Genomic DNA, 13,513 nt, shown 5'->3' with positions numbered 1-13,513 from the left:
ATCGAAAATTTGACGAAAATCGAAAATTTGACGAGCTTGAAATTTGGTGAAAATCGAAAGTTTGTAGAAAATCAGCTAACCTGAACGTGACCAAATTTTTCCAGCTGCCCAACATACCCCGAAATTGAGCAAATTTTTCCAGCTGCCCACCAAGTAATTCCATAATATTCATAATATTCATAATATTCAAACTTTGAATTTTGAAATTTCGACTAAATTACAACCAACAATCATTACAACACAATCATCACAAAATGGCTGTGGGAAAATTCGTTTATCCTGGAGGAGGATTTTTCCCTTGCCTTCGGCGCGGTAAATAATCATTATCTGCGCTTGACTCAAGGCCCAAGACTTGAAAAATCTATTGTATCACCAATTTCAAGGAAAATTTGTGTCTTTTTCGAATAACGTATGAACCTTGCAGTCCTTGCATTTGTAAATAGACTATTTATTGAGAACGAGCGGTTTGTGTCGGATTGTTTTGATGCATGAAAAATTAACGTTTACATCAAGCATTTTTCAGACTTTTTTCACGAACTGTGTCGAACATCGTGGAGTCCGTTGCACATCTAATATTAAATCTAATATTAAATTGAAACATATAAAGTAACGGCACCGTCTCTGTTGCGTCTAGCCTTGTTACATGAGTCAATACAGTTGCAACGGTTGATTTTGTGGGTTTCCAATAAGTGGAATCTAAGGTAGAAGCAGAGTTTCTATGCTAATTTCGGTTATTGTAAGTATGAAATTTTAGCGTGCAACTCTTTTTTTGCGTTCATACTACCATACTCTTAAACATCTTCGGCATTCGACGAAAGCCAATGAAAAACGACTGCTTGTTCTCATCAATGTCCCATATCTATCAATTAAACTTTATCCAGTTAACACACACTATGCAAACGAAATGTTTCCATTTGCATTCAATTCATTTCGATGGGATGGCGCATACACCTTATATGCAATTTTGCGCACAAAGCGAACGTTTGGTGAAACCAAACATAAAATAAACATTAAACTATCAGAAGCGCTTATCTTCAAACTCAAAAACAAATTCCTCTTGCAATGACAAAATTGTGGATGAAAAAGGAAATGAAATCAAAACAAAAACTCATGTCAGACAGTTTCACTATTTCGAAAACTTTGAGCAGTTGGATATAGTTTTCCAAGGAATCGAATGCAGCCAATTTCATGTGCAAACAAGAAACGTTTCTGTCTTCACCGAATATTTTTTTTTAAATAGGAAATTTGTTCGTTTGGGATATGGAAATAATGTCGTTTGCGTAAAGGCAAATCCCGGCCGAATCAATAAAATAAGCTTCTTTCCCGTGTGTTGTGTATCCACCACAAATTTCATTATGTAATGAATAATTGCGATTTGTGGAGGTATGTTCCGATAAAAAGTAGGTTCCAACATAACTCAATTGACATATCTGTTATTTAAATTCTTTGGTGGAACCCGAATTAAGAGCAATCGATCCTTTGCAAAGTAGCCTACATTTAGGCGGAAAAATATTCGTTTTTTGAAGATTTCTCTGAACCAAAACCTTTTTTTTAAGTAAAACCATTATAAGAAGCAAAAATGTGTGAAAAAGTGGTTTGTGGGTAATAACTTATCCCACTTAGAGAAACCTTTGCAGATTGTGTAAGGGACATTATATTGGCCGAGTACAACAAATCGAAAGTACCGGAACAAAAATTGATGTGATCGACTAAGATTATAATTTACCATTACTGATACGCCAGCACATGAGAGAAACCAGCACATGAAAAGTGAACGCATCCTAAGCTCTCTCGTGAGAGAGAGTTGTATTTCTGAAATAAAAAACCGCACATCTCTGGGATCGAACACGGGCCCTCTCACACGTCGGCTCATGCCAATTCATGCGAGCTAAATCGTTCTTACATGAAGTACGGTAATTGTCGAATAGAATTTATCTGCTCTTGTTGTACCAATTATTTTTATTTGTTTTGAAGCTTTGAAGGAAACCTCGGATCGACGTCTTCTTATTACCTTTTGAAAGCTTGTAAATTAAGACTTCAAAATCCAAAATACCTCATGGGTCCAAGCCTCCTGGCTCCAGATATAGCTTGTAGAATTTTCCATGTCACACAAAGGACTTTGTTCCAGAGCTACTAGAAGTCAGCCTTGGACTCATGTCTCACTATACTCAATCGATAGCTACTAGTACTAGGTAAATTCTGACGAAAAATTGTATGAGTCCAAGACTCCTGGCCCGAGATATAGCTTCTAGAATTTTTTATCCCATACAAAAAACTTTGTTCCAGAGCTACCAGATGTCAGCCTTGGACTCATGTCTCACTATACTCAATCGATAGCTACTAGTGCTAGGCAAATACTGACAAAAAATTGTATGAGTTCAATACTCCTGGCCCCAGATATAGCTTATAGAAACTGCTATTACTCAACGTTGTGATTTTCATTACTTTGTTGAGTAAAATCTGTAGGAAAATTTGTTTATCCCTTCGTTTTCGGCTCGTGATGCAAGTTTCTCCCTCTTAGATAAAGAAATTTTCCCACAAATGCGTAATGTACGATTATACTGTTACGTCGTACATCACTAAAATTTGGTAAACACGAGGGTAAACATTAGATTAGAATTCTGATGTCGTGCGGGTGAAAACAGAATTGACATAGTCACATCATTTTTTCCGTTAAATTTAAATTAATTTTCGGATGATGAGAACGGTGCAACTACGAAAGGTGTATTGTATGATTTCCGAGATTGTTCTTTAATTTCGTTAAGGAATTCGTTTATTATTTATGAGAAAATGTAACCTTCCACGTTATTGTAACTTTGATCAGGGCGAGTTTGCATGTTTAATACAACTACGTATACCACATTGAGAGAGCACATCGTTCTTCTACATTATAATACAAATACATAATGTTGTTCGGTTCAACGGTGCTGTGCGGTGAACGTATAAGAACATAAGAATAATGATGATAAACATTTTTCGGTAAAAATAAGGTATATTGTTGTCATATCACTTTATGAATGGTATGCTAAAGAAAGTGGAAAAATGTGTTTTGTGTCCTTAGGCATTGTTATCGTTTTTTAGAAGTGTCAGTGTTAGACGCTGATGTCAAGTCGTATTCTCTTAATACTTTTCATTCGTTTATAAATACGACTGGTATACAACAATGAAAAAGTCATGCTTTGATCTTACCAAATTATTATAAGGTAAATGCCATAATAAACAAAAACAAATGCTTCAAATGTGCGTAATCAATGTTTGCTTTAAAGTCTTCCGCAAATTAAACATGGAAAATTTAGTCTCATTCTGAAGCAAATTGTTGGGTTTGATATAATTCTTGATTTACATAGCAATGGAAAGTTAACCTGTTTTACAGACGGCAAGCATATGACCAGTATTACTATCGCGTCTATTTCTTAGTATTTTTAATCGGTTGATTTCAAATCTTGAACTTCAATTTTTTTAACACGCATTTTACTGTTTGAAAGACCCGTAGATTGTCATTATTTTTGTCGTCGTTATCGATAACAGATTAATAGACGTATGTGACAAGTTAAACAAAAAATTCTTTGGTTTTCAAGTCATATCGCATTGTCATAAAATGTCAAACTTTCATTTGCTACTAATTTTCTTTACGGCGGGGCTTTACGGCCTGCAACCTTGTGTCATAATTACACATCTAGATGTTAATAAAGTACTTTGTACCTCGATTGCATAAAATACTATTATGACATCGAGTATTTTATTAGGCACTAGATGTGTAATTATGACACGAGGCCGCAGGCCGTGTGTGATAATACACATAGTGCGCCTAAAAAATTACCTACTTTGCACCGAGTCGCATAAAATAATATGATGCGAGAGATAGAAGAAGGGGAAAACACTTTAAAGATGTGATATTGATTACGTTATACAAAACAAAGTGCTGAGTGTCTCAAACGCGAAAGAAAAAAAAAAACATTGTCACGGGCATGAATTGAAGTGGGGACCTCTCGATCTTGAGTCGATGATCTTCGCGCTGAGCTAACTGGATGTTGAGCTGAGCTACAAACAGTTTACTTTAAAGAGTTCTTTTGTTTGTCGTTCTCTTTTAAACACGAACTCTACACCGAGATAGAGAACAACAATTACATCTTCGTCGCGTTTGCCGTCGAAACAATGGAACCCTGGTGCATCGAAGCGCTTTCATTTGCTAACAAAATTGGTTCGAATTTGATAGACTGCAGTGGAGACCGTCGCGCAAGGGATTACTTTTTCCAGAGAATCTCAATGGCAATTCAACGAGCTAGCGCAGCTTGCATAATGGGATCTATTCCCGCGACATCTAGGCTCGACGAGATCTACTATTTGTGAATTTTCTTTTCTTTCCTTTTTTTTAAGTATAGTTTCCACTTAAAAAGAGCACTCCGTTTAGCCTCCGTCTACATGACAGTTGTAAAATAGAACAAAAGAACTGTCACGCAAACGGAGTGGAAATTGAATTTATTTATTAAACATTGTCATATTCTACTTTGTAACAATTATAATGGTCGTGCAATACTCTCTCTAGCAAACAAACTCTGAGCTCTCTGTGTCAAATTTACTCCTTATTCCTTTGTATTCTACAAACACTATTCTACATTTTGACTGACTACGCTGTAATGTACATGCAAATTCCAAAGGCTACTTGAATCTTTCACCACTTTAATAAAAGTAGTTTGGTTGCTACTAGTAGGGTATTGGGTCGTCAAATCCTAGGTTCAAAAGCTGATTAAAGCCTAGCAGTACCTTTTCTTCATCTATTTTTTTTCTGTCCGGGAAAATATTAGTAATCCAAGGTTCGTGAACAGAACACATGATCATACGATTCTCGGTGTATTTGGATATATTATTATGTAAGTTATAAGAGCAATTATTGTATTGCGGAAACGACCAACTTATCGACATAATAATGTAGGATATATTTACCTAGATAAATAATAATGACGTCATATCAATGGAATAATTGAGAGAAATAATGTTTGGTATAATACTCTGAAAAACAGTTTTTAATGTCGATATATAGACCGCAATGCAATAAAATAATTTGTGTAACAATTCAGAAATATCTGTTGACATCAACACCAAGCCAATAATGTTGTACGTCTTATATGTACACCATTCTACGTCTTAAACATAAATCATGCTACGGCTAAAGCGTACATTTCGACGATTCAATGGTTGAAGTAACCGTACATTTAACGTCTTATTCGTACATTTTTCGTCTTAGTAAGTAGAATGTACGTCTTAAATGTAGATTTTTTACGGCATTCCATCTGGCACACCTCTAAGGAGCGAATCTGGCACAGTCATGACTTTTCGTTACATGTAGTAAAAAGGCGCATACTATGATCGCGTGTGCTGATTCCCCAATGCCGAGATTTCACTTCAAAGTTGAGCAATTTTTAGTTGGGAACAAAACTATAGCTTTGAAAGGCCGAAAAGTGCCCAAAATTGTATGACCACGATCATCATCGAACCCTTGTGAAATGGTCTTGGCGCTGAATATGCTTAAAGAATCACTTGTGTGCTTTTTAGAAATTTTGAATCTATCCACCCTATGGTCTATGGTCCATAAAAAATCGAAAAAAAAATTGTTGAGTCTCATCATATTCTAGAATTAATTGAAGATCTCGAACATAGGCCCTGAGTATAAATTATCGATAAAAACTTTAAAATTATTTTCGCTTTTCCCCTCTTTTGTTTGATACAGAAAATCGGTTTGCATAGCACTATTTTGTTCGAAAACTTGAGATATAATGAATACACGACGAATAAAAGCTGATCTTCAAAAGGAACAAAATTTCTTTGGAAAAATGTGATGAAAGTTTAAACTTGTATATCGCAACGTTTCTCGCTGCTAGAAACTGAAAGCGCGCATAAAAGATGGTTGCATAACAATGAACAATTACTTTTTTGTTGACAAGACAACTTGAAGCGGCACTAAATGTTGCAATTTAGATATACACGTCACCTTCTAATTGAATTTTAATTAAAGTTAACTCGATTACATGGATTAATGGAAAACACTTTACTTTGACTGTTCTCTCGTTTTATCGTCAAAATTTAATAGAACAGCTGGGATTCAAGCATCTCTTGTATAGAAATTTCTTTGAAAATTGAAATTTGTGGTAAATGTTCAACGACATAGAGATGCAATCTTAGATTTATTGGGGGTGATATCATTGTTGGCTTTATTCTTCATTTCAAAGGATTCAGAAAAATACTGTAGCAAATCTAGCTGCAAGCACTTTTATCCTATAAATCATATACATGGTAGGGGTAACCAAAATCGGTAAACGCGAACGGAGGAAGGAGGTTCACATAATGTTTGTAACCGTGAATAAAAATCAAAGTAATTTAAGTTTCCACTGTGGTTTTCGTAAGTTTCGTTTGTTTTTATTTCATTAATATCCTCTCAGTTTGGCAAGATACTTTGTACGCGGACGACACAGTCCTTTACTATGCGGCTGATTCACCAACTACCTTGGAACAAATTATGCAACGCGACGTCAGGCTACTGCACAAATGGCTTAATCAAAATATTCTAACAATGAACATTGGGAAGACATGTTAAATGACGTTTGGACGTGCCAGCTCTCTACCTGACTTTAACATTATGATCGACAATGAAAACATAAAACGTGTTCGCACCTACAAGTACCTTGGTCTCATCTTAGACGAAAAGCTAACATTCGACTGTCACATCGAGCACGTTAAAAAGATGGTTCGTCCGTTCGCACCGCTGATGTGGAGATGTGGAAAATACATTCCGGCCGGTAAAAGAAAGCAACTTTATCATGCGTATGTTCAGAGTCACATCGTTTACATGCTACCGATCTACAGCCAGGGTAACAAGACAAAAATGGATGAACTGCAAACTATGCAAAATAAGTGCCTCAAAGCGTGCTTTCGACTTCCCAGAGACACTTCAACCACCTTTCTGTACAGCGTTAGCATTCTCCCGATTCATCAACTTGCCATAGTGGAGAGAGTGGTGCATCTGCATCGTATGGTTAAATCATTGACGAAACATGGATTTGACATCCGACTCAATGGAGACATTCATATGCGATCCTCAAGACGACGAAGTTGTGTGCATCTATTAAACATTCACCCGTCACTACAGCAGTCCATCAGTGAGTATAACCGGCTCAGTTCCGAAGTCCGTCAGCTCAGGTGTATTCACTCATTTAAAGCTAAAGTTAAGCTCAAAGTCATGAATGAAAGTGAGATGTTTTCTGCCATATCTCCCTTCGTTTTTGTGAATTGATTGTGGATAACTTTTTTGTGATATTTTATTCTAATTTTACCTTAGACGAAATTGATAGTATTCTTACTGTGATAAAAATTTAATTTATATTTTGATTGACACGAAAATTTGATTTTTTTTAATTGTATACTTTTTCGAATGAGGCTGTATTCCGCGCAATGTTTATTATGGAATTATAAAATAAATGATTTAAAAAAAAAAGTTTCGAACGTAATGGAACTTGCATATGACAAATTTTGTCGGTATGTGACTTTTTGGTGCTACTGAAAAACTATAAAATATTTTCCTCGGACGAAAATAGGTGTAATTTTTGATCACGGTGGTGAAGATACACCTTTCTGGCCCAAGTGGCATAATGTCAACTCAGGGACGAAAAATAAAACTGTTGTTGGCGTTTTGTACAGGTTGTCTCCATTTTTATTTATTTAATTTTTGCTAATTGATTGTTCGTATGAAATGAAATCTTTAAGATTTTAAACGACGTAACCTAATATATGACATAAGGTTGGGTTGTTGTCTACCATTTAATTTTTCGCCTCACAAAAAAACAAAGTAAAAAATGAACACGAGTTTTGAATGCTCCAGCCATTTCAAGGAATATTATAAAATTTAGCTTCCAAGTCCATTTTTGTTAGGAAATGCGGTTGGCGTTTCAGATTGATTTTTATTATTTTTTTTCAGTTCGTTAAATCAGCTACAACCCAGGTTGAAAACATGCACGTCCTTAATGGCATTTATAAATAACTGAGACCGAATATGATGAATTGTTTCAGTGTTTATGCTATCAGATATAACATTTCTGAAGAGATTAAAAATTTGAAATGGGTTTGTTATGTATTGTCGAGTGACCTCATAGGTAGATTGTTTTTTTTTTTAAATCGTCTCTGTTGCGGGTTCTTCGACAAAAAAAACACGAATATTTTTGGAATTTTATATCTTTTTTTTTGTATGCATTAGTAACGAATTAGAATGTGGAATTTGTGTGGAAACTGAACGATTTTATGAAAGAGAATTAAAATGATAGGATTACTCACTCAACGATAATGTCTCGTCCTCAGATCAGTTTTTGATATAATTTAATGCAAATAGCACGATCCAAAGTTTCTATAGAAAATTGTGTGTTACAAAAATAAGCTTGTGCAACGAAGTATCCAACTGTTGGTATGCCTTGAACGACAACGTGCATTTCATTTAAATAAAAAATGTGAATACAGTCACAGGAAGTGAAATGTCAGCATGAATTTGCTGCAGCTGTGTTCAGCTGATGTACACATACAATCAAAACTATTTATACGGTTGAAGCTGTGACACGCACGCGTGATAGTGGTAAAACTGTATAAACAGTTTTGATTGTTTGTGTGGATCAGCTGAAGCAAATTCATCGCCTTCGACTGTATTTCTTCAATAATTTGATCTACATTCCATTTCCTTTACATCATTTGTTTTTGTCGTTGTTGTCGATAAATTTATGACTAACCGTTTCTCAAAAGTATTAACCAAACTCTATCGGACTGTGAAGAAGAAAAAATAATACTTTTGACATTCCTTCAATCACTTCAAGCATGCGATGCTCATGTATTTATCTATCAAGACATATAAATGTAATATTGATTTGTACATAAGTATTTGCATAGCTATACACTATGTTGTTTAGGTACAATTATACATCTTCTATCGATTTAGAAGTTTTGAGTGAACCTTGTCGATGAACACAAAATACCCACTTTGCCATATTTATTATGTCGAAGTGTATCATTTAGCTAGACTTACTATATGCAATGTACGTGAACGCCGAAACCCATTCAAATAATAAAGTATCTTTGATAGAGTGCCGGAGGATATTATAATGAATACCAGTGAGTGAAGGTTATATATTCGAAAAGTTCGGTTTCAAGATAATTATACGGATCGAATACATTCGATTGAAGTAATCCAAATACCAGAGAGTGAAGTTATATATCGAAAAGTTCTCTATCTCTATCGACCTCTCTGAGGAACAAACTATGTCGTTGTTTTATCTTGTTATTCCCTTGACTGAAAGTCAGGGTCTTACACAAGAAAATACCGAAAAATGTGGGTAACAAAAAGGTTCACTGTGACTATCAAATTTGATAGTTGACTATCAAATTTGATAGTTGACTAACAACTTGATAGTTGACTATCAAATTTGATAGTTGTCTATCAAGTTGTTTGTCATTTATCAAGTAGGTAGTTTTTTACTCCCTTTAGAAGCACATCTTACGCCAGCAAAATGCCTGTTATCAAATTAGCACACTTTAAACACAGCATTAAAAAGTGTAAGAAATTTTAATAAAAAAGTTAAAAATTTTGCAGGCAATAGAGAAGATATGAAGTTTTTTTTAAATACATGGAATTAAATGAATCAAAGAGAATAGTGTAAAAATTTTACGAGTGTGTAGTTTGCGGCCAGAGCGAAGCGAGGGACGTAATTCACACGAGTCGTGACATTTTATTCACGATTGAAGGTTTTGTGAATGGGAAATCGAGGGATTATTTTTTCTCGGTCTACCAATAAATTTCTCCTTTTAAAAATATTTTACCATTATAGAGTGGTACCAATGTACCGAAAATATTGGTAAACTGAGTTATTTTTAACGATGAACCAAAAACTAATTAAGTTCATTTATTACAATGACACCATGTGAAGGTACACACGCGGAATTCTGAAAACCGACATATTTTCTGTTTTTGTGTTTTACGCGAGTTCTTGATTTCTCCCTTTAAAAATACATGCAAAAACCACAAAACTCTGACAATACACAAAACTGAAAATGTGTCGGTTTTCAGAATGCCGCGTGTGTACCTTCACATGGTGACATGGTAATAAGTGAATTTAATTGGTGCGAGTGTATATTAAGTATCGTAGGACTTCTTTTTTTTACGCAAAAGTGTTAGAGAAGAACATTTATCGCACTTTTTTATTTTGTGAAAAAGTCCTCGTTCGACATTCACAAAACAAACTTCGCATCTACTCTGATGTAACAAAAAGGCAATCAAACAGAATAATAGACAGCTCATACGAGTGGGAAGTTTACAGTCAGAGCGAAGCGAGGGCTGTAATCTACACAAGTCATATTTTATTTATGATTTGAGGTTGATTGAAAATCTTGAAAATTGATAAGAAAATTGAGAGCTCAAAAAGTGGTCAAAAATCATTCCACCTTACGCTCGATGGTTTCTAAGAATTTTTTTTTGTCAAATTTTACTGTCATTTGCGTGGAGTCATTAATATAGTAAATATATTATGTATTAAATGGAACAAGTTTTTATGAATACGGCAAAAATACATTTAGAAAAGTGTCAGTCAAGCGACCTGATCCGCCCAAAAGGTGGGACCCAGTTCTTAAATTTCATTTTAAAGCCGGTGGGGTTGCGGGTCAAGCTTTTCATTTTATTAAGCGAATTTATATTGGCACTTAAATTGAACATTAACTGATCTGGTTTTTCGAAGTAGCTGCTGATACGTAAATTTTATGGTGCCGAGTTAAATTTGTGTAATTAAAAGTCATTCCGTTTACCGTAACAATAAAATCTTTAAATTCGACTCAGATAGGGCGAAAGAGAGACGAAGAATTATCGCTTCCAATAAACAGTGTAAATAGGAACGAATGTCTTAACAATTTAAATTTACATCACTAACTTTTCGTTGTAAAAGTTCTATGCTGACAATGAATCATTTTTATCATTACTTCTTTATCGCAGCAGGTATAAAAAACAAAAAAAAAGTGTTTCAGTAAAGCAATCGTCACAAATGGCAATTTTGTTCCGACGAGATATTATGTTGCATTCTTATCCTTTTATCGTTTCGTCTCAAAATCCAACTTTTCTAGTAATTTCACGAACACGAGAATTTCATCTGAGTAGTTGTCAATGACTTCCCTGCTTGGATACCAATGCTATATGCATTATAGCAGAAACCACCGATAAGTTTTGCGGATGTCTGAAGCTCGTGTTTACAAGCTACTTTATAATAGTTTAAGATATGTTTTGAACTTGTAAACTTGTGGGGTCGATGATTTTGTGGAAACGAAAAATGTCGTTCCGAAACTACGTTTATGTTGAGATATGTATATTTGGGTTGAATGAACATTGAGCATAAAAATCGTCGCTTCTCTGAAAGTTCTTCACCTCTTCTTCTACGTCATGGATAGTTTTCCGTTAGAGCACGAGTACCTTGTTGAATACATTAAAGAGTCGTGCGATGGGTGAGGAGAGGAATCTACAATAATTATAAAATAGCACTCCTCTCATCTGTATGTAGAATACTGCTATTTTGCTATGCGATGCGTAAGTGCCCATTCCACTGAAAAAAAGTACTCCGTGAGAGAGCCGTGAGAGAGTAAACTGTCAAATAAACAAAGAAAAATTGAAAAAATTCAATTTTGTCTCTCACACGGAGTACTTTTTTTGGTAAGAGGAAACAAAGCATTATGCTGTAGCATAGGCAACAAAAATCGGTCAGTATTTCGCTCGAAATTTTAAACATTTCAATCTAGACATCGTTTTCTCCCCTCCGCTGAAACTTCGGAAACCTTTGTTACGAAAAACCTCGGTAAAAAAATTGTAAATTGCATTTCTCGTGACGTTTTGGCAACGAACGACACCACCTAAATGCCATTTCCATTTTCTTCCCTCGGTGAACAAATAACTCTTCACTCAAAAGACTATGAGAAAATGACGTGGCTGATGACAGTTCTGGGCAGAAAATGTTTATTTTCCCCTCTCTTACTTTCCTCTTTTTGGAATTTCCTACTTTCTTCCTACAGTAACCAAATTACTATAACTCCAGTGCTCTTTAGCTTATTGATTGCAAAGTCAACATAAATTTGCGAATTGTGTACCCATTCGATTATTACACAGTGTTCACCACAATGTTGACGACAAATCGAAAGCATTGTTGTTGACTCAACTGGATTCGATATGAATTTCATGTGGAACTGTTTTCTGTTGGCTGTTGTTTTATTTGTGTGTGTGTGCTTCTGCTTATGAAAAAGTGCATCCATTGTTGCATGGAAAATTACCCAAAGAAACATTCAGGACCTTTATATATGAGCTTGAAAGTTCAAGAGATACTCTGAATTATTAAAACAAGAGGTAGACATTATTTGATAAACTAAAAATGGCGTCTTTCGACGATGATGTATTCAATGTGCATGCAATGTACTGAACTTTGCCAATTTCTTCTTAGTAGTTACTTCGAGCACATGATTTACGTATTAAACTAAAACCTCTTAAGAGAGTGAAGCAAGTCCTTCACGTACAAAAGTTTTGATATCAGAATATGTGACGCTTACAACTCAGATTGACAAAAAGATTTACAACCAATTTACAGTTTTGGCTATGGAGGATTCCCGAAAAGGTGTACAAAATAACGATTGGAGGATTTTTTTAAGGTGGTATAAAACCTTATCAACGGTAGCTGGACGAGCTGTGACATAACAAAGGATCGGGAACCTAGCTCTAGTAATCATCTGTACTTACCTCAAACATTTTTTTCTTTCTCCATATTCTTCCCTGTTCTAGAACTCAAGGACGACAAAAATTTCATCTGTTTTTGAGCTCTTTTCTGTATGCATTAAGGACTGAGACGAATATGGACCCTTAGGAATGATGGAAATTTAGGAACTAGAATCTAGAGACCTCAAAATCCAGAATAGAGAATACCTGTTATCCCTGAGTTCTAGAAAAGGATAGATCTTCTGGAGGAAACGACCTTTAGATACTTAAGCCGTTAGGATTTGTTGCCCTTTTGTTCGTATAATTAATAAATGAAATAACGTCCAGAAAAGAGTATAAAAAAATCTGATGGGTATGCTTGCTATCCTTGAGTTCTACTAGAGCTCGCAAGATGGTGGACCTTCTGGAGTGATGGAACTCAAGGATCTGGCACCTCAATCTTTCCCTAAATCCAGAGGAAACTACAAAAAAATGGTGTAAATGCTTTTAATCCTTGAGTTCTAGTGCAGATCATTGAAAGGCATCATTGTCTTGTGATTTTTAGAGCAAAAATAGTTGAAATCCTTCATTTAATGAAAAAATATTATTTGTGGAACGTACAGATAATTCCTAGTGAGGCTTTCAATCCTTTGATATGCTCCAATCGTGAAAATAAATTAGAAATGGCCAGAGAAATTAGTCTCATAGTTAGCGATTTTTGAGACACTTTTTCGGACATTTTCCACAATCCGGACTGTTCCAGACCTT

At 35.1% G+C, this 13,513-nt stretch overlaps 1 protein-coding gene across 1 annotated transcript in view; it reads left to right on the top strand.

Moving 5' to 3' along the window:
* LOC119074284 (somatomedin-B and thrombospondin type-1 domain-containing protein) overlaps positions 1-13,513 on the top strand; it is a 104,770-nt gene that overhangs the window by 32,053 nt on the left and 59,204 nt on the right. The gene's annotated exons all lie outside the window — the stretch shown is intronic.

Source organism: Bradysia coprophila, unplaced genomic scaffold (genome assembly GCF_014529535.1).
Source record: "Bradysia coprophila strain Holo2 unplaced genomic scaffold, BU_Bcop_v1 contig_151, whole genome shotgun sequence".
NCBI classification, from domain to species: Eukaryota; Metazoa; Arthropoda; class Insecta; order Diptera; family Sciaridae; genus Bradysia; species Bradysia coprophila.
The sequence above is the reverse complement of the archived record's forward strand: the minus strand, read 5'-3'. Positions and strand labels throughout refer to the sequence as shown.